At 39.5% G+C, this 23,674-nt stretch overlaps 1 protein-coding gene across 1 annotated transcript in view; it reads right to left on the bottom strand.

Moving 5' to 3' along the window:
* Window positions 1-23,674, bottom strand: part of LOC137252140 (serine-rich adhesin for platelets) — a 353,270-nt gene that overhangs the window by 50,703 nt on the left and 278,893 nt on the right. The window lies entirely within an intron of this gene.

Here is a 23,674-nt window from a genome sequence, read left to right as displayed (position 1 = left end):
GGCCTCTCCTGACTCTTCGACCGACCCGGTCGATTGGCTATCGTCATCATCGGTTGTATCCAACTCTGGGTTAAGTGCGCACCAAGGTTTAATGTGATCTGCACTAACTATATTACTATATCGTCGTTGAGTGATCATTGTATCCGGTAAATCTTCGATTAGATACCTGTCATGATCCAGTACCTTAGATACAATGTATGGACCCCTATAGACTGGATCAAGCTTGTGTGATTCGCCCGTAGCCACTGGTGCGTAATCGACAAATACCAAATCGCCTACTTCATACTGGTGTGGTTGTAAATGTTTTTTATCATACCTCTCCTTCCACTTTTGGCATTCAGTTAAGATATTCATGGCTGCTTCTTTACGCTTTGTTTCGATGTCTCCATCTTCATATTGATCATGCAATGCTTGGATGATTCGATTGGTAGATACGTCTCTTGGATTGAAATGAAACACCAGCTCATTTGGAGTGAATTTGGTAACACTGTTTTGCTGTGAGTTTAACGCCCATTGGATGCTTGGTAGGGAGCAATCCCAATTTTTCGCTTCTTTGGTACTGCACTTAATGCAACTGAGAATAGTTTTATTGACCCGCTCGGCCTGACCATTAGCTCTAGGAATCCTGACAGCTGTTTTGACGTGTTGTATACCATTCTTTTGCATAAAGTCCTGGAAAGCTTTAGAGGTGAATGCTGTACCGCGGTCAGATATGAGACAGACTGGCTGGCCAAATATGGACATCATCTCTTCCAATGTTTTCGTGACAGGTTCGGTTTTTGTATTCCGCAGTGCCTTCAGTAGTACATACTTGCTGAATCCACATACAATGACCAAGACGTATGCATTACCCCTTTTGCTCTTTGGAAACGGTCCCAGGTGATCAATATTCACCGTTCGGAATGGTATCGGTAAGACTTCGATAACATGAAGCTGACTCTCAGATTTTCCCCCTTTCACCTTGAAAAGACAACACTCTTCGCATGAGTTAATGTACGATTTTACATACCTTCTTATTCTTGGAAACCAGAAGCGCTTCCCAATACGGTCCACTGTCTTCTCTACTGCAAAGTGGCCCATATCAACATGACATGCTTTTGTTATTCGCCATCGTACTGCTTTAGGAATTACCAGCTTTGGTTGCCCTTTGACGTTACGATATAACCGACCTTGCTGCATCTGGTAATCACTCCGTATTTGCTTCTCGTCTACGTCAGGTGTGGAAGTATCGTTTTTTAAAATGTGAACGATCCGCCTTAACTGGTTATCTTGCATTTGCATAGCGTAAATCCAATCATCTTTGATAGCTGTCGGGTCACGTACTCTCATCACCTTTTCGGCTGCTGTCATCGTAGGGCTCGGTGGTTGCACTGGCGCTCTACTAAGACTGTCTGCATGTGCCATTCGTCCGCCAGGTCGATGAATGCATTCGAACTCGAACTCCTGAAGCTTAAGCCACCATCTAGCTACTCGAGGTTGAAGTAACGTTGTTGCCTTTGTAGTTGCTATGGCGTTGCAGTCGGTTACCACAAGAAAAGGCGTACCCAACAAGTACACTCTAAATCTTTCTAGTGTTTCTACGATGGCAAGCACCTCTAGTTCGTGGCTTGCGTACCTGCTTTCAGCTGCACTGCACTGTCGACTGTAGTATTGTACTGGCTTCAGACCTTCGTCTTCCTTTTGTAATAATATACCTGAGATACCTAGAGCGCTGGCATCTGTGTGCACCTCATGTGGCTTTGACGGATCGAACAGTGCCAGAACCGGTTCAGATGAAAGTGCTAACTTCAGTGCATCGAAGGCTTCATCTTGTGCTTTCGTCCATTCGAAACATTCGCCCTTTCTGAGCAATTGAGTGAGGGGCTTCGTAATGACACCATAATGTGGAATGAACCTACGAAAGAAACCGGTTAGTCCCAAAAACTGACGTACCTGTGTCGCTGAAGTCGGTAGTGGGAAATCTTTGACGCTTTGCACTTTCCCCTCACCTGGCTGAATCCCATTTTGACCAATTATATGACCCAGAAAAGTAACTGTCTCCGCCAAAAAAACACATTTCGATGGTCGGAGCGTCAAGCCTGCTTCGCGTACTTTTGCTAAAAACTCTGCCAATACGTGAATACCCTCGTCCTTTGTTGATGAAGCAATGATAACTTCGTCGACATAACTCACAATCTTGTCCCGTTGCTTGAGCTTCTGAATAATCTTCAACACCATCTCCTGGAATACCATAGGTGCATTCACCAGCCCGAAGGGCATAACATTGTGCTCAAACAGCCCATCCGGGGTAATAAACGCAGTGTATTGTTTGCTCTCTTCCTTCATTGGGATTTGATAATAACCCGCGGTCATATCCAGTGTGGTATAGAATCGGTTGTTCCCTAATCTCGCTAGCTGTTCCTCTACTATAGGCATTGGAAATGGTTTCTTGACAGTCACAGCATTGAGTGCGCGGAAGTCGACACACATTCTATCTTCACCATTGGACTTCTTAACTAAGACCACTGGAGCTGCATGTGGCGACGTACTTGGACGAATGATATGGTGATCCAATAGATTTTCCACTATCGTAGAAAACACCGGACGTTGCGAAAATGGCAATTGATAGCGCTTTCCCACAATTGGCTTATCAGTGGTGACTTGAATCTCCATTTCAGTCATGTTGCATCTTCCTAAGGCTGACAACTCTTCTGAAAAGCAATCTTCGTACTGATCTAACAAGGTGCTCAACTGCTTGGAGTCACCCCCATTCACGATGTTTACTTTCATCTGTGGCCCTGGCTCTTCTATCCTCAACACTCCTGAGTCGATGACAAATTTTGCGTCTCCACTACATAGCACATCACGACCGATGAGTAACTCATATGGCATAAACTCGTCTGCCACTATGATTAACCAAACTTGCACTTCTTTACCATCCAGCTGCATGGCGACATTTACCTTGTGCTCTGTTTCGACTATACCGCCTCCAAAACCTTCAAGTTTCTTATTGGCGGCCTCACGTTGTAAACTGATAGGAACTAGAGACTCCTTGACCATTGACACATCGCTGCCCGTGTCATTAAATGCTGAAATATCTCGCCCAAATACATTTACATTTTTGGTTACTGGTGGTGGTACTGTATCCACTGACTCTGCTATGTTTGCTACCGATGGTTTCGCTATGCCACATGATTTGGCTTCGTGTCCAAATTTGTTGCATTTCGTGCAATTAATTTTGCGCTGTGGATGTGGACACTTAGCTGCTATGTGTCCCACCTCGTTGCAATTATAGCACCGTACTGACTTCCGAGCTTCTTGACTATTCGGAGCTTCTGTTGTCCCCTGGCGCTCGTCTACTACACTCTTTTGCCACCCAGGCATCGCAGATAATCTTTCAATTGATAAAAGTAATTCGTGGCATGACCTCAAATTCATAGCATGTAAAGTTCTGGAAAGATTCATATCATTTAGACCATTAATAACATAAGAATTTATTCATACTTCATCTATATTTCCGCTGCGTCCCAAACTTAGCATTACGTAAAAGTATTCTTTCAAAGATTCACTGGGCTTTTTCCTGCGTCTCCCCATTTCGCGATGTATTTCAGCTGAGCTTGGTGCACTTGGGAAATCTTTTCTTAACATCTCAACGAATTGAAACCATGTTCTGAATGCTGGCTGGGAATAAGCCCAATCTTTTGCCACCCCCCTTAATTTTTGTTGCGCCGTGAATAGTACTTCTTCATCACTCCATAAATATATATCTCGCAATTGTTCGATCTTCGCTATGAACTGACTCGTTGCTCGGTGTCCCTTTAGTGGGTCAAACTCTGGCAAAATTCCGATAATCTCCCTCATTGAATTCCTTGTACCTGCATGCGTCGCCGTTGATTGGACATCCGTCATTAAATCGCGAGGTACTTGTCCAAGCACAGGAGTCCTTAACTCTCTAACCGGCGTGCCTGTTGCTCCTGGAATTTCTGTAGATCGCCCTGGTACTGTTGCTACAATTTGCGTTGGAACTTGTGCTGATGCTTGCGAACTCCCAGATGCTATTTGCTGTTGGCTTACCCCTTGTTCCAAATTCCTATCTCCAACCTGGATTGTTTCACTACGCCCTTGCGTTATAGCCTGTAATCCACTCACGGTTTTTGATAAGCTGCTCATAATTTCTTTGAGTTCACCAATTTGTTGCTGCCAAGATGGATATTCACGCGATTCGACCTCCTCAATATCCACCTCATCCGACTCATATAGTTCCATTAGCGATGCAATCTTGTGGCTCTTATTGCCCGAAACTGCGAGACTACATGTTTGCAACAAAGCATTCAGTTGCTCCACTTTCAGCGATGAAAACTTAACCTTTCCTTGGCTTTCCTCCAATCCCATGATTGCAATGCCTTCTGTTACGTCCTTACTGCTTGTACAATTTTCAACTTCTGACTCTTAAATTCAACCACCAAAATGTTCGTCGAAAATCCAACTCTGCTAGCTTACAATTCCTCAGAATCTCCGTTTTCCAGTTAATTGCAGCAACTGTCGTGTTACTACATAAACAAAATCTTCTTCAGGTCTTTTCAATTATTCTGTTTGCGTCTATCGCTGCCTAAAATTTTTGTCTGCTAATGTTGATTTCCACGAACGACTATCGTTTCTCTGAATTTTTTTGAACGTCTATCGTTTCTCTGAATTTTATCGCGTCTATCGCTGATCTCTCCTGCCTTACCAGTTGCGTTCAATAACTTAATTCCTTGAAGCAAATACATACAAGTGTGTATATACTTTAGTTTAAAAAAAAATTATTTGCGTGATCAAAATTCCTTGAATCGAATTCCACTTCTGACGTTGTCAAAGACGACTGAGTTACAAGTAAATGATTCGTATACACATATGTACTTATGTATTTATTTGAATTTAAAGAAATAAGAGTTTAATATGAAAATTGATGTTTTAATTACTGATTATTATGTATGGGACTAGCACGTCCGCACCTGACGAATGCTCAACGCACACTACTCTTTACAGAACTTTATTTTAAAGAGATCTGGCTAACCCTGGAAACATTTGGACAAATAAGAAAAACTTCCTGTGGTTTGATCAAAACCGTTGGACATTTTTCAAACTTTATTTATCTATCCATCTGCCTCTACTCTGTCAAACCACCTTCCTCTCTTATTTTTTCACCCCTCTACATTTCCTAGTTTACCTTAATCGGCGCATTCCATGACGCAACCCCTTTCGTTCTTCCGTAAATCTTCCCGTTTATCTCTTAATCTTCCCGCTCTTGCTCTATTCCAAATCTAACTCTCACTATTACTCTAAATCTTCATTTTTTTTCTTCTTTCTTTTCTTAATCCTCCTGTTAACCTTTATTTTTTCTACTTTGTATCAAACCATTACCCCTATTCTTACTCTTACTATCACTCTCCATCTTGATCTCATTACTTTGTTGACTTCCCTCAAATCTCTACTTTTTCTTCCCATACCACCAGTTTTCTCTTCCCTTTTCATACACGTCTCCGGTTCCTATGTGGAGATATATCGAGTTTGGCACTTTTATGCGAATCAGGCAGTAAGAAAGTAGCAAAATAGTACCAACAATTTTCCCTCCCTACTACTTTAAAATTCATGACCGGACTACGAGGGCAGTTAAATTTTTGTTGTTGTAATACTGACTTCACCCGTGTGGTTTTATTGCTTCGTGGTTTTGAATTAAATTGAATGGCGATGGAAAAGCGTTGGAAAATCGCTTATTGTGACGGTATTAGCATTTGGTCGCAAAGGTGCACGCCCACTAAGAATCGATCCATGTAGTTGCACTTTATGCACATACTACCATGGATAGTCTGTAGCCCTTTCTGGCGATCTAATATATATGCAAAAGAATTGCAAAAAACAATAAATTAAGATGTCTATTCAAATTAGGTACCTAAAATTTTGGTGAGCTCGCACCCAGTCTAGGTTTGTTACTCAATGGGAAGTATCAGACAACTTAAGTGCAAGATTCAAGCTAATCCGTAACACTTTGCTTAACATTTAGATCCATGCGAGCTTATTCGCGGGGCTTTCAGCAATGCCTCTAAACGCGCCATTATTGATGCTCATAATTTCACTTAAGTAAGTCCAGCCCTAAGTAGATGTATGAGCTAAATATTAAATTGCGGGAAGATCACTTATTCATTGGAAGAAAATACAGGCCTCTCAACCCACCGCTCTCACTACTGCTTCGTATTGTCTTCTTTTGTCCCAAGTACACAGTGAGGCGAGTTTATGCCCTATAGAGGAGGGAGTTACGAGAGATTCAATGACAATTTATCCGTGTAAAGGAATGCTGGAGTGTACGTGGGGCCAATCGCCCTACTTTTCTCTCAATGAGTATATAAAATCATTGGGAAGACATGAAGTCGTTGCTTGATTTACACAACAAAGAACCTGGACAAGGAATGAGAGGGAGTATGCAGGCTACCAATGCTGGACTGCATGCCATTCTGTACACTTGCTTATACATTTGTTCGTTAATGAAGGAAGTGGCTGTGTAAGAAAAAGTTAAAATTCAGTTAAAAAAAATTTGGGTCATTTATGCTTCTGTCCGAAATTAGTATAAGCTTTTTCGGAAACTGATTGGTTTTATGCTGTTGTTATTATTACTTTTGCCAGGTTTTTTAAAGCGGGTCACTCTGCCAATTTCTTCTGTTGAAGGAAAGTTCCTTCATTCAAAATTATTTGCATAACTTTCATATAGTGTTTGTATTTAGTAGTAAATTTGCCAGGATTGTGTTCCTGATTTGAGCTTGTTTGTGTTCTGTATGGTCACAATTTGGTCGTATGTGTCGCTGTCCCTATTCGCCTGACAAATTTTTTACATAATTTGTATACCTAGCGTGTACTTGACATGACTTCAGGCCTTGACTTTGGAAGTTTGGAAAAACTCCGTTGAACCATTTCAAAGTGTCATTATTGCTCAGCCCTATCAACTTAACTCCACTTTACCTGGTGAATCGGAGAGCGGTAGCGGTTAATTTGGTTAGTTCCGCACCATTCTGACCTATCTTCAGATCCCCAAGTTTCTATAGATATCTGCCCTTGAGAATACGTGAGGTCAATTAGCCCTACTTGATTACAACCATACCGCTAGCGCTTACTCCTTTTAGGATCTGTGACTTAATCGGATTCTGTTTGTTTAAAATAAATATAAATAAAATAAGCGTAAGCCGCGATAACCTCCGAAAAGATTTTAGGCCGAGCTTCTCTTCCAATTTGCGTCGTGCTCCTTTTTAATTTTTCCTACAAATTGGCGGGACGGGACCTACTTGTTTTTTGCCGACCCAGAACGGCATCTGCAAGGCAGATGAGTTTTAACTGGGAGCTTTTAATGGCAGAAATACACTCGGAGTGCTTGCCAAACACCTTAGGCAAAATTTTCCTCTAATTAAAAAAATTTGTTTCTAAAATTTTGATGTTGCTCTTCCCGGGGCGTGAACCAGGAATGTTCGGTATGGTAGGCGGAGCATGCTACCATCACACGACGGCGGCCACCTCTCTTTCTCTTTCTTAACTCTCTTTATTTAATGAATCACTTCAATGGAAGTAGCGCCTCTTGCTGCGGTAGTGAGAGGCGCTATTCAAATACCGCGCACCAATGCACGCCGTTCAGCTATAATATTAAGGCGTTGCGGACTTCGCCTAAGCAATCACACCACTGACAATCTGGCTGCCCTAGCAAATGAAAGGAGTAATTCAATTTGAATTATTGTAATAGTTATGAACAATTAGTTATTAATGTCCTTTACACACACATACATACATGCGGCGCAATAATAAGCACTTACCACAATTACTACAATGATCTATAGAAAAGGCCTAAATAAACGGGCTGTAACAAAAAAGTACGCCTACAAATGGCATTCGAAAATGTTACTAAATGCACAAATTTTGAATGAAATTGTGCAGTAATAACTTAGCACGCACAACGAATCAGTTGTATAGCCGGTAGAATTTGATTACGGACGGGATTTGCGAAATGAATCTTCAAATGAAAGAAAAAATATTGCGCAACTACATCAACTACGATTTGATTGTAAAATGCATAATTTTAGGCAGTTATCATGTAACAAATTGGATAGGTATCACTGCTTTCACTGTATGCTGCCCCAGCAAACAGTCGCATCAACAGGCAACCAACACCTGGCAATGCAAAGGTGAACGTCCTATGCGTTCGCTCCACACCATACGCCTAAGTCTCTCACAACCTCTACGTTACTACAACATTGTTGTTATATTGGGTCTAGCGCTAGCTCTACCTGCTGTAACGTACATAATGCACTCACATCAGGATTTTTTAAATAGCTCCAATGTCTTGTGGCTTATGAGTCATGCATGTAACTTTTTATTGCATTTATTTGTTGTTGGCGCATTAATACATCAATATTTAAATCAATCTATATATATCAAATGCATTAATCGTATGAATCAACTGCAAGAAAGCATAATTAAACTGATAGATAAACTAAGTGATAATTTCATTGATGAATACAACGGTGAACGAAGTGAACGCCAAGCAAAATTAATTTTACCATCACTGTACGATAAACGTGTCACCCTAATGTTATGCCTTCAGTTATTGTGCATCATATTTTCACCTACTTGGGTGGTGTATATTATCTATCATGACGGTATAAAATTCCGACCTACAAGTTATTGGGCAGCATTAGCTTGCTTATATTATTGTCAATTCATTCTGCAATCAATTCTCTTCATTTATTGTGAAAATATTTTACTTTTATCTCAACAAAATCATCAAATAAATTGTTTGCTCGAAAGCAGTTTAAAACAAGCTGCCGCATATTTGCGTCATTTGCAGCCATTCAATATGTATCAACGTTATCGATTTCAAACATTTATCGATGCTATTAAACGCCTGCAATATTTTTATATGGAGAATACAAAAATTACGCGTACTCTATTTGTACGTAATGCTCCACATTGGGTGATTTATCTATATTTTGTTCTTTCCGAATGTTGTATACATTTTTTTATGCTCTATTTTGCTTCATGCAGTATCAATTTTAAATTAAAAATGCGTAAAACAAACATACCGTTAGCGAATGCAACTGAAGCAGAATGTGTTTTACATTTCAATTTTTCTGCTGCTTTGTATATGTTCGATTTGCTTTTTAGTATTTGCTTGATTATCTTCATTATGGCTCAATATGAATCATTTGTCAAATCGACGCGCATAATTGTGACCGAAGGAAGTACGCAATTATCATTTCTGCCGCATATCACGTGTCGATATTGCAGTGCAACGCAGTTGGAGAATGCGGTGAGTATTGCGCTTAAAAAAATTTCAAAAATCAATTTAATTTTGAGATACCTATAACTTGTACTTTTTTAGGCTAGAATGAATTGGGGCTACAAATTGTATACTAAAAAAAATTGGGTGCATGTATTTATGTACGCGCGTGCGCATGCGTGTTCTATAATATGATTTCTTAATGATAAATCAGCTCATACTACTGTAGATGTGGCAAATTTCTTTGCCGACTTCTTCAAGTCTAATTTTGATAACAATGATTTGTCATCAGGTTTTGGGTCGCTTCTTCTCACATATGAAGATGTAGCTTATGGTATTTCGAAATTGAAGCCTTCTTCGCATACTGACGTAGATGGAATATCTGCACTGTTATTAAGGAATTGTCCGGCTTTGATATTCCCTTTACTAACTATCTTTAACACATCGCTTTCCACGGGTGACTTTATAGATGCTTGGAAATTGGCATCCATAACCCCGGTTTTTGAAAAGTGGTAGCAAAAACAATATAAGCAATTCTAGACCAATTTCCAAACTATCTACGTTTCAATGCTGTTTGCATGGATTTGTTAAGGACAAAATGTATCTTCCAGTCAAAAGTTTAATTGTTCCAAACCAGCATGGTTTTATTCCAGGGTGCTCTACTGTTTCAAATTTGGCAGTGTTTAGCGAATATTGTCTATCGGTTTGTTCTAATAGATGCCTGGTAGACTGTGTCTACACGGACTTTTCTAAAGCCTTTGACAAAGTGTCTCATAGGATTCTGATTGCGAAGCTTGAGTGTCTTGGCATTTTTAAATTGGCTTAAGTCGTACCACGCATGATCTGGTTATGGTTGATAATGCCTCTTCTTATTCATATGTTGCGACATCGGGTGTCCCACAAGGTAGCATTCTTGGTCCATTGTTCTTTGTGTTGTTTATAAATGAATGAATTATCATGCTTTAAGTTCTGTTACTTTTTACTATATGCCGATGACTTGAAGATATTTTCGAGAGTTACCAATCTAACTGACGTGGCTAAAATTTAATTACATCTTAATAGTTTATACTGGTGGTGCCTTAAGTCACACCTTTCGCTTAATATCAGCAAATGCTTTCATGTTTCTTTTCCAAAATCTAATGATCTTTTAGCATCATCTTAGAGTATTTCAGCTCATACTCTGCATATATCCAGGCCAGAACAATAATGTTTTGTAATGATTATTATTTTTTTTATTTTTCTATAGGCCGATAAAACAAAAACAATTGTTAATAAACCAACAGCACTTGGGAAATGTCAAAAAAGTAATTGGCAATAAACAAAAATCCAACAATATCAGTGTCATGCAACAGATGGCGCAACACAGATTAAATATAGTTGGTAAAAAGGAATAGAAGTAGCAAATTTGCCAGTCAAACAAACAACCGCTGTATAGCTAAATGGTTAGCGCAGCATGCCTAAAGCGTACTGATGATGAAGGCTTAGCACCCTTCGAAATGGATATATCTGCGCAGCTATGACATGTTGTCTGAAAATTTTTCTACTTACTATTCCAAAAACAAAATACAATTTTTCAATTATAGAAAAATTAAAAAACAATAGTCATTACAAAAAAATATTGTTCTGGCCTTGAGCTCATTTCGAACCTTAAATCCTTTATCAATAGGCCGATAAAACAAAAACAATTGTGATGCTTTATGCACTAACCGGGTTGTTAAGCCTCGGTGTTACTCTCTGTAGCAGCGAGCCTCTCCGAGTGTAGGACTCCCTTTCTTTTTCTTTTAATGGGCTACCCGCTAAAACCTAACCTCCCACGACCCGCGTATTTTCCGCACCTGAGACCAAGTTTAGCATAACTTTGGGACGGAAGCGCGCTACGTGATCTCTTTGGCTACTCTCACGTTATTGGGCTAAGCAACCATCTTGCCGTTTAGCGAGGAGAATATTACTTGCATATCTGCTGACCATGTCCCATCTGTCATTTCCGCAGGTCATTTTATGGATGACACTGCCCGGGGATAGGTCGCCTAGTGTTACTTCCACTCTTCTTCGTTGCTGTGCGAAGTGATCGCATTCGAAAAAGGTGTGGCGTACGTCGTCTATGAGCCCACAGTATAAGCAATTCGGATTTTCAACCTTGCCCATCCTGTGGAGGTATTCCCGGAAGTAGCCGTGGCCACTTAAAAACTGTGTAAGGTAGAAGTCCACCTCTCCATGCGGCCGTTCTAACCATGGCTTCAGCTCGGGAATCAGTTCCCTGGTCCACTTGCCTGCAGTGCTGCAGCTCCATTGCTGTTGCCGCCGTCGGATAGAACCTTTTCGCGCCTGCGCGGCAGCAACATCTCTACGTACTTCTCCTCGGAGGTGGTAAATTGATTTCCTCTTCTCAGCGAGAAGATGTATCGGTATGTTTCCCGCAATAACAAAAACTGCGTCTGCGGATGCCGTGCGGTAAGCTGAGGCAATTCGTAGCGCCCCTCTGCGTTGGACAGAAGTAATAGCTGCTCGATACTTTCGGAATTTCATTGCATCCGCCCAAATTTCTGCACCGTACAAGAGTATAGAATCCGAAGCGGAAGCCAGCAGCTTCCTTATACATGGCCTTGGCCCGCCTGTGTTTGCCATTAATCGGCTTAAGTATCCTATGGTCCGTGCAGTTTTCTCACAGGCTCCTTGAAAGTGTTCCGAGAAGGTTAGTTTGCTATCTAGCCTCACCCCAAGGTATTTCGTGGAGCTGCGTGTTTGTACTTGTTGTTCTCCAACCATCATATTCGTAATGGTGGGAATTCGTCTCTTCGTGAGGATTACGATCTCAGTTTTCGTTGTCGCGAGCTGAAGTCCATGGTCACTCATCCATCTATTTACACTGCGCATTACATGGTTTAAGGCTTAGCACCCTTCGAAATGGATCTATTTGCGCAGCTATGGCAGGTTGTCTAAAAAATTTTCTAATTACTATTCCAAAAACAAAATAAAATTTTTCAATTATAGAAAAATTAAAAAAAAAACAATCATCATTACAAAAAACTATTTTTCTGGCCTTGAGCTCGTTTCGAACCTTGAATCCTTTATCAATAGGTCGATAAAACAAAAACATCTTTTTATTATTCTAGTTATTTTCAGTCTCTGACTTTAGTCAATAAGTTCGCATATAAAAAATACTATTCTCACCATGTACATTGTGAAATTCTAGCTTTGCATTTTAGCAGTAGCACATAACGAGCACAAATTCATTAAACTTGACAGCAACTAAATCAGAATTTGCATTAAAAAATATTTTAAATTAAACTACAGAGGAATAAATAGAGCATACGATTAGAAAAGTTTTCGATTAAGCCGCTGCTGTTACAAATCAAAAGAAAATCGAGAATTAGAAAATTCCAATGCAAAAAATGCAAAATCGGAGAAAACGAATAAAACTAAATAAACGCAAATCTGAAAAATCATACAAAACCAATGCAATCGAACCGATTTATACTTATTATCTTATTATTGGTATTTGTTATATAACGCGTGCAATGGGCATCACCCCATTCGTGTATGAACGAAATAAGGGTATTAACGCTGCGGCGCACAAGCAACGCCAACGCAGCTCGTATCGTCTACGTGTTTCTCGTTGGTTACGTTGTTACAGCATCATTTTGCCAATCATAATTTGTGCAGCAATGCCATTCGCTCTAACCACACTTTACACATAAATGCATTTGCTATTTGCAATTAATTGCGCTTATTGGAAATCGGCGTTACTCTATTTGCAGTCGGTCAACTATTTGCAGCCGTCTTAATGTTATGGAATTGTTGCATGCAACAACGTTTGCAAAATTTACTCAATCGCTAGCTATGCATACACCACAATTTGTGGAAAATCTTACGACAACTTAAAATACGTGATGCAGATTTGATGCATTTTCTTCGGCGTTTTCCTCCACGTATTTGTCTGTTACTCTGCGCAAATATGTTTGCATTGCTTTTAATGTTTGCATTTGTTGCATATGTGGCATACAGAGAACGAGCTATAGAACGTCCACAATTATTAGCATCATTACTTTTTAACGCTTACTGTGGCACTTTGACACAAATGATGACAATTTTATTCTTCATTTTTGCACGTTATTGAGCCATTATGGCAATGCGATCAATATCATGCTAGAATATGCGCTCTCAGAAGCTAAAATGTGTTTTATGGCGTGCAACCGCTTAATTTGTATCGTCGTAATCGTGTGCTTTCTCTATGTAAAGTCATCGAGGATTTGGAGCTTTTGTATCAACATAATTTGCGTTTGAGCAAGCAGCTCCTCCTAATTTATACACCATTACTGTTAGCATCCTTTTTATACTCAGTTGAGCAGAGCTCACAGAGTATATTAACTTTGATTGGATAACGGTTGGTTGTACAGGTATAAAGGAATTGAGATAGATATAGACTTCCATATATCAAAATCATCAGTATCGAAAAAAAAATTTGATTAAGCCATGTCCGTCCGTCCGTCCGTCTGTCCGTTAACACGATAACTTGAGTAAATTTTGAGATATCTTGACGAAATTTGGTATGTAGGTTCCTGAGCGCTCATCTCAGATCGCCCACTTTTTCGATATCGAAAATTTCGAAAAATCGAAAAATTGCGATAATTCATTACCCAAGAGGGATAAAGCAATGAAACTTGGTGGGTGGGTTTAGCTTATGACGCAGAATAGAAAATAACTAAAATTTTGGACAATGGACGTGGCACCGCCCACTTTTAAAAGAAGGTAATTTAGAAGTTTTGCAAGCTGTAATTTGGCAGTCGTTGAAGATATCATGATATAATTTGGCAGGGACGTTACTCCTATTATTATATGTATGCTTAATAAAAATTAGCAAAACCGGATAACGACCACGCCCACTTTTAAAAAAAATTTTTTTTTAAGTGAAATTTTTACAAAAAATTTAATATCTTTACAGTATATAAATAAATTATGTCAGCATTCAACTCCAGTAATGCTATGGTGCAACAAAATACAAAAATAAAAGAAATTTTCAAAATGGGCGTGGCTCCGCCAAATACCAAATACGAAAAAAGGGTTGAAACATGGTAATTGGATTGGTTTATTGACGCAAAATAAACCTTTAGAAAAAAACTTTGTAAAATAGGTGTGACACATACCATATTAAGTAGAAGAAAATGAAAAAGTTCTGCAAGGCGAAATCAAAAGCCCTTGGAATCATGGCAGGATTACTCTTCGTGGTATTACATATATAAATAAATTAGCGGTACCCGACAGATGATGTTCTGGGTCACCCTGGTACACATTTTGGTCGATATCTCGAAAACACCTTCACATATACAACTACCACCACTCCCTTTTAAAATTCTTATTAATACATTTAATTTGACACCCATATTGTACAAACACATTATAGAGTCACCCCTGGTCCACCTTTATGGCGATATATCGAAAAGGCGTCCACCTATAGAACTAAGGACCACTCCATTTTAAAATACTCATTATCACCTTTCGTTTGATACCCATAATGTACAAACGCATTCTAGAGTCAACCCTGGTCCACCTTTATAACGATATCCCACTCCCTTTTAAAATACTCGTTAACACCTTTCATTTGATACCTATATCGTAAAAAAATTCTAAAGTCCCCCCTGGTCCACCTTTATGGCGATATCACGAAAAGGCGTCCACCTATAGAACTAAGGCCCCCTCCCTTTTAAAATACTCATTAACACCTTTCATTTGATACCCATATCGTACAAACAAATTCTAGAGTCACCCCTGGTCCACCTTTATATCGATATCTCGAAAAGGCGTCCACCTATAGAACTATGGCCCTTTCCCTCTTAAAATACTCTTTAATACCTGCCATTTGATACGCATGTCATACAAACACATACCAGGGTTACCCTAGGTTCATTTTCCTACATGGTGGTTTTCCCTTATTTTGTCTCCACAGCTCTCAACTGAGTATGTAATGTTCGGTTACACCCGAACTTAGCCTTCCTTACTTGTTGTATATACTATTTCTATGTACGGTGTAGTTATATGTCATATATTTTCAAGCTTGTAATCATAATGCGAGTAGATTTGAGTTGAGAATTGCTGTTACGTCACATATAACACGGAAATGCTTAACGCCAAATTTTATTGACATGATTCAGGTATTCACTTTGCTGTTTATCACCTGTGCTTTGTTATATGGTGCATATTTTATGGAAAGAAATTTCAAAGCAACATGCATCATTCTTGCTGAAAGTAGCACTGAGATGACTCGAACTCGTCAGATTTGCCAAAGTCGTGGTTGTGAGTTGCAACTAGAAGCTGTGGTAAGATTTAGCTATACTAACGCGCTTGTTTCACCCTGGTAACAACGGTTATCGGTAGCGTAATCGAAGACTTTTCTGTTTATTAACACAAAAATGTCGAGAACATATCGATTTGTTATCAAAATGTAAACAATTTGTTATTGAAAACACATGGAGCTGTTATAGGAAAGATATCGATTTGTTACTGAAAAAATATAGTTCGTTATAAAAAAGTATCGATTTGTAATCGATTTACTATCGATAAAATATAACCTTGTTATCGAAAATTTATGGAAAAATCGTAGACTTTTTAGAACATCGATTTGGTTTCGATTAATTATGGAAAAGTTATCGATTTATTGTCGAACTATTATCCAAAAAATAAAGATTTGTTATCACAAAATGTTATCGATTTGTAATAGAAAAAATATCGGCCGCCATGGTATGGTGGTAGTGTTCCCCGCTCACCACACCGAAGGTCCTGGTTTGAAGTCCCGGGCAAAGCAACATCAAAAATTTAGATACAAGTTTTTTCAATAAGTAAAATTTCCTCTAAGCAGGGTCGTTCCCCGGCAGTGGTTTGGCAAACACTCCACGTGTATTTCTGCCATAAAAGGTGTCGGCTCAGAGTCTGCATAAGCCATGTAGTTCCCTCTTAGCCAACCAACTTCTAAGGAGAACCAAAAAGGAGCTAGACGCAAATTGGAAGAGAAGCTCAGCCTAAATCTCCTTCGAAGTGGTACACGTCGATTGTTTATTTATTTTTATTCGATTTGTTGGTGAAAAATTTTGGATTTGTTAAAAAAAAAATATTGACTAGTCATCGAGTATTACAGATGTGTTATCGATTAGTTGTTCAAAAAATGATTTTCGGAAGTTTTTTAGTATATAAAAAAAATAAATATAAGGCGCTATAACCCCCGAAGAGATCTAAGGCCGAGCTTCTCTTCCAATTTGCGTCGTGCTCCTATTTTTTCCTACAAATTGGCAGGATGTGATCTACTTGTTTTATGCCGACTCCGAACGGCATCTACAAGGCAGAGGAGTTTTCACTGAGAGCTTCTCATGGCAGAAATACACTGGGAGTGCTTGCCATGCCGAAGGGCGACCCCAGTTAGTAAAATTTTCTTCTAGTTTAAACAACTTGTTTCTAAAGTTTTTGATGTTGCTTTTTTCCGGGGCGTGAAGCCAGGATCTTCGGTGTGGTAGGCGGGGCACGCTACCATCACACCACGGCGGCCGGAAGCTTTGTAGTAATATCCATAAAACGGACGGAGAGTATCGAAGCAAGTATAATGATAAGCTCTATGAGCTTGATGTAGATATGAACATGATGCAACGAAAAAGGGCCAAAGACTTTGTAGGCAAGGTCATGTTAAGCGAAAGAAGAAAACGCTATTTTTTCGACAGCAAATCCATAAATTTTCGATCAAAAAGTTGGGACAAAATCGATTACATTCCGATACCAAATTATTATAAATAAAAATCGATATTTTTTCGGTAATTTTTTTTTTTTTTTTTTTTATGTACCAAAATAGTTTACCGATAGCAGATGTAATAGATAATAGGACACTGAAAATGAAGCGGTCAAAACCAAAGTAGTTTTTAAAGTAAATTTAAACCTCTCGGGAGGTGTAAAACAGCATATACATAAACCATGTTCCAAAATCTTTAAGTAGAAATGGGAGAAAACATCACAGATATTGATAGGGCGCGCTCTCTTTGCGGAGGTGACTATATTTCTCCCGACCTTCTTACAAATTAGCCAAGTCTGCCGTATGGTTCCTAACCACGGTTATAGTCAAGTGTTTCAGTTCGGAAACTAATCAATTAACCCGCAATATTCTTCCTGGGATACTTATTATAATCCGATTAGAAAAACAGACTGATGACTTTTCATTTATGTATATAAATAACCTATTGGGAAAAATGCTGAATGAGCGAAATAGTTGCTAACATTATGCTGAAACTATCTCTATATAGATCCAGAATGACCCCTTAACGATCTAGAAATAGGCATCGTCCCGAAATGTTCTTAACACCTTCCTAAAATAATTTCGAAATAGTGCCTAAAACAGTCCTAAAAATCTAAAATAGTCCCGAAATTATCCAAAAAGTACTACAAAGACTCTCGAATGATTATCCTCGAACAGTCTGGCAAAGATTTCAAAATAGTCCTGGAAATAGTCCCTGCATGACGTAGTATGGTTTCTCTGGTTTAAATTTTGAGGAGTAACAATAATTTGCAGACCTTAAAAGCAACATTGTGAAGTTTATATTATCTTGTTCTAACAAAGCAGCCGAGAAATATATCATTAACGAAAACTACTCGTATTTTGATCACAAAATACCGGTTCTATAAAACTTAGGCAATTACTCACACAAACCGAGCTCAATGATAGTGAGGAAACGTTTGTAAATATAAAGATATCACACTGAGAAAACTTGAATATCGGTTGTTATCGTGATAAACTGAATTGTTTATCTCGTTAACGGTTAAATGCAATCTCGGGCACATATATACAATAAATGTTAAGCAAAAACCTATTATAAGATATTTTATTTCAAAAAAACTTCAATAAATACTTTACCTGAGTAGAAAGAGAGAAATATCTAAACTTTTAAAATATTGCGTATTACCTAGGGGAAGTAGAGGTGACTGATTTCAAGCCAGAAATCCAACTGCATCCTAGAAAACTTCTAGAGATTGCCAATTTGAGGAAGTTATTTAATAATATTAATTCTGACTTATTTTGTTTTGTTGATTTTCCGACAGGGTGGATAAATGTTGTATATTGTAACGATTTTCCGTCATCCCGCCCGTCACCTAATTGGGCTTTCCACTTCGTCGTCGAGACTAATTCTGGTGACACTACACACCAAAAAAGTTTGGCTTCATATTCGCACTTTGCGGTGTTGTTCTGTGTAAAACCCAAAATAAAGTGAATTTTATCCCCCAAGAAGTGATAAAAGAAATTATTCTAACATTATATTTTAAACTAGAAGACCCGGCAGACGTTGTCCTGCCCTAAATTTGGCCTATCTGCATACATTTTAATAAGCTTTTTCCGTCTGACTCTGCCCTCCACCCCTCTTTACTTTTTCCTAATCCTTTTATTCACTCCTCCCTCCGGCTTCATCTATCTCCATCTTCGTTTCATTCTATCTCTTTCTCAATCTCCTTCTCCCTTTTCTCTTCTATCAATTCCTTCTCATTCTCCTGCATCCCTTATTGCCTGTCCAAGAGGGTGGTATATATTTTATTACAGTCCCAGTCACAGCCCCACTCCGAGTCTCAGTCCCAGTCCGTCTCTGGATAATATATTACTCTGTACCAAAGCACTCATCAACAGCTTTAATTTGATATCCATATTGTATAAACACTGTCTAGGCATTCACTGGCCCACGTTTTGGCCTATATCTCGAGACCCTGTACCTGTAGTAACCACCGCATCAGGTTTACGCAACTTGTGTGAAAGTTTGAACGAAATCGACCGTTTCCTTTGAAATTCGGCTTAAAAATTGCACATGGAACAACTAAAGACTCTCCTGTATTAAAAAAAATGTCATTGTAGCTCTAAATTGCGGGCCCCCTCAGAAACCCCCCCCCCCCTCTCTCGACGGGCCTGGTGATGTGCTATACTTGATATCATTCGCTATAATATTTTTTATTGATAAGCAGGTTGTTTAATTAAACACCAAGTAATTATATACGCACCACATGAAAATATGAGCCACTGCGTATACATAACATTTTAATATTACTTATAAACAAATTAAAAAAATGGCAATAAAATAATATTGCGACTATAAACTGAGATATAACCTATCCTGTATTTCAAGTTAGATCAAACTATACACGGGGTGCAAAACAAATTTGAAATCGGTTCAGTAGTTTAGGAGTCCATTGGCCTCAAACTTGTGACTCGTGTTTTTTATATATTAAGATTATAATAATAATAATGTAGCGAATTTCAGGAAATTCTTGATTGTTATGCACCTTCTGTTGTCGTTCGAGCTGCTGAAATGTCGAATAAACAACTCAAATAATCAGTATAGTTAGCGAAATGTTCTTTATTTACAACACTACTAAAGTGGTGGTTCTGCACAATTAAATCACTCGAGTACTTCACTTGTGGCGTATTAAAATCAAACAGATTGACTATTCCTCGGCATGTGCTTCTTTTATATTATCAGTTTCCCCTTTTGCCTATTTTTCCTAGGGTCTAGAACAAGGTTCTGCATTTCATGGCACAATTGTGCAAATTGGATTCATACACGGATTAGCAACAGCAAAGAAAATTACTGTTTATTTGCAGCGACTTGCTGTTCACATCTGACATTTGTAAGGGATCTGGTAACACTTACAAGAAAAGACAACTCTGAGGTCAATCAGCTGATGAGGAAGATTGGGAATGTTGGAGAATTGAACTTTTGAGATTATTCTTGTTTATACTGTCATAGAAGAAACATAAACGCCTACAATTAATAAAGGCCATATTTCAATATAATTAAAATAAATTACAAGTTATCGCTTTTAGATCAGAAGAGGATCTTTACCCAATAAGTTTTAATTGTACATGACAAGCAGCTGAATAAAGAAATACACCGTACACGAAGGTACGGGTATATATGTATTGAGCAGCAAACGAGAGTCACGGAAAAAAAAACAGGTGAAGCAACGATAGAAGCTTCTAGAATTTAAGGCAACAACGCTACATGAAGCAACGAACAGAGCGTTACGAACGATAGGATAGTGGCAACAACGACGATTGAAAAACAAATTGTGTCAACGAGAACTGGCGGCGGAAAGTCTAACGATTAGAGTGACAATTCGAAATCAACGGAAAGAAAAAGGGACGTGCAACAAGAAAAAGCGTGTACATTCCTGAATTAGGTCTGAAGTAATTTGTGAAGTCTCAAGTAATTTGGTTTGAAAATGAAAGTAAAATTAGAAACTCTGAGCGTACCGCAATTGAATAAGTTGTTGCGAAGAGAGAATTTGACCACGGCTGGCAATAAAACGGCTAAAATTGCCACGTTAATCGATGCATTGGGCGATGATGAAATATAAATGGAGGAACTAGAAGAGATGGAACCATGGCTCAAGTCCATCAATGAATTAAAAGACGTCGTATCAACTTTGGCAAAATCCGTAAGTGACATGAGAGCGAGTATGCAACCACAAGTACCGGCTGGGCAAGCGTGGCACAAAATTTGAGGGAGACATCAAATTCAACACCAGCATTGATGCCAGCGCAAACGCAATCAAATATGCGTGACATAGTTGGTATTTTACCGGAATTCGAGCCATTAAAAAAAATGTTGACATCCAATCAGTTTGTGGCTAAAGTGGAGCAACAAAAAAGGTATGTATGGATGGAGTGAAGAAACGGTTTTGTTCGCGGTGCAGCACAAGATGAGTGGCATTGCAAAAAATTGGTTGGACGCACAGCCCGTGTTCCAATCATGGGCTTGTTTTGTAAGTAGGTTCACGAAAGATTTTCCTTGTACGGTTAATGCTGCCGATATTCATAGGGAATTGGCGCAACGGAAACGAAAAGTTGGGGAATCTCTGATGGAATACTACTACGCTGTTCTTGCAATTGCCAGACGAGCATCTCTTGATAATGTTCAAATGTCGGCCATGAGGCGAAGGACTGCAAAGTAGGTGTAAAATCGTCAGTAGCTGAAGTTAACACTAGCAACAACGAGGACAAACTGGTACCTCCAATTGTAGAGAACGTTCAGGTTAGAGGCGAATTACTTAAAGCGTTAATTGACACGGGAAGTAATCATTCGCTGATCAAACAATCAACGTCGGCGAGGGTAGAAGGTAAACGTATCCCATGTGTCAGACGTTTCGAGGGTTTCGGTGGCTCCCTAGTAGAAACAACAGATAATATTGAAGTCGAACTACACTTTAGTAACGAAACATTGAATGCACAACTACATGTAGTACCAACTGATGTGCTAAAATATGACATCTTGTTGGGCAGGGACGTTCTCTGCAACAAGAACAATAGAATGGTTATTGATGCGGGGGTTTTACAGCTACAAATTAAAAAGAATGATTTGTTTAACGTTAACGAGAGTTTCCAAGAAACCAAACGCCAGGAGGTCTATAACTTGCTGTGCCAATTTTTCAAGTGTTTTGCAGAAGATGTAACTGCGTTAGGTAAATGTAACAGTACATCAATGAAGATTGACGTGACGTCAGATAAGCCAATAGTAGGCAAACGGTATCAAGTTCCATTAGCACGACAAGAGGAATTGACACAGATTTTAAACAAATTGTTTGAAAACAAAATTATTCGGCGAAGTACATATATCACCGCATGCGGCATCGTTCATTTTGGTCAGCAAGAGTAACGGAGAAAGTCGAATGTGCGTTGATTATCGGGCACTCAATGCCGTTACTATAAAGAAGCTATTCCCGATGCCTACCGTTGAAGAGCAGCTAGCGAAACCATCCGGCGGACGATATTTTACCACCCTCGATATGAGGGCTGGTTACTATCAAATACCATTAGAGGAGGACAGTAAGAAGTTTACAGCATTCCTCACGCACGATGGTCTCTTCGAACGCGAAGTAATGCCTTTTGGTCTGGTCAATGCACCCATGTATTTTCAAGAGATGATACTTCACCTAATCTCAGGCCTAAAGAATAGAAAACGAACTATTAGCTACGTAGACGAGGTAATAACCACCACAACAACGGTAGATGAAGGAAAGGAGGTGTTGAAAGAGTTCCTAGAAGCGGTAAGGTGCACGGGCCTAACTCTACGACCTTCTAAGTGCATGTTCTTACAAGAAGAGGTAAAATTTTTGGGACACGTTGTGAATGGGAACGGCATACATCCGGGTAGAGAGAAAACCGAAACAATTGAGAAGTTCTGCCGACCAAAAACAGCAACGGAGGTCCGACAATTCTTGGGTTTTACCGGGTTTTTCCGGAAGTTTGTGGAACGTTATAGCCACATTGCAGAGTCATTAACTAAGCTTCTTAAAAACGGCACACCATTCGTATGGGAGCATAAGCAAGAGGAGGCATTCCAGCAATTAAAGTCAGCGATTTCCAGCAAGCCAATACTAGTTGTGTATAACATCAAGAAGAGACATGAGGTGCACACAGATGCAAGCACCCTTGGGTTGGCAGGCATGCTGCTACAGGAAGACACGGATGGGTGGAAGCCGGTGTCGTTTTACAGTCGGCAATGTAGCGATGCAGAAAAGAAGTATGCAAGCCATGAACTGGAAGTTCTGGCCATCGTAGAGATCTTGGACAGATTCCGTATGTATCTCCTGAGGTCGCAATTTAACGTTATTACGGACTGCAAGGCAGTTGCAACAACTAAAGCAACAACACCTCTCCCACCTGGAATAGCAAGGTGGTGGCTACGGTTACAAGAGTACAATTTTGAATGCCATCATCGACATTGGGAAAAGATGCAGCACGTTGACTGTCTAAGCAGGTTACCATCATTACCACTAAAAGAGCCGATAACAGTGGCAGAACAGGTGTTATTGCTAGAGCATAAGGGCGAAGATTGGGTTTATGCCATCCAATTACAGGATCCGGAACTTAGGGAGATTGCTCAATCACTGGGGAAAGCAGGGTCACCAAACGAAGCTCAAACGCAAAATGACTACGAAATCCACGCTGGACGGTTAGTCAGGAAACTGGGCAAGGAACGAAGATTGGTGGTGCCACGGGCTATTAGGTGGCGAGTCACGAAATTATGCCACGATGATGCTGGCAATTTTGGAGTGGATAACACTCTGGAACGCCTTAGTAAGCACTTTTGGTTTAAGCGTATGAGACGCTACATAAAGTCGTACATCGCTTCGTTTCCGGAAATCTGTCTAAATAAAGTGAAAGGTGGGAAACAAGACGGCAAAATGCACCTAATGGAAGTGTTGCCTATCCCGTTTCGGTCAATTCATATAGATCACCTGGGTCCGTTTCCACGCAGCAAACGGGGCAAGGCAACCAACACATCATAGTACGAGTATGCAGTTTCACGAAATATACGCTTTTGGAACCAGTGTGGAGTACTAAGACTTTAGGCGTACTTACCTTGCTGCGTAGGGTGATGTCTATCT

This window comes from Eurosta solidaginis, chromosome 5 (assembly GCF_040869045.1).
Source record: "Eurosta solidaginis isolate ZX-2024a chromosome 5, ASM4086904v1, whole genome shotgun sequence".
Classification (NCBI taxonomy): Eukaryota; Metazoa; Arthropoda; class Insecta; order Diptera; family Tephritidae; genus Eurosta; species Eurosta solidaginis.
Note: the sequence above shows the minus strand (reverse complement) of the source record. Positions and strands in the feature narration are given on the sequence as shown.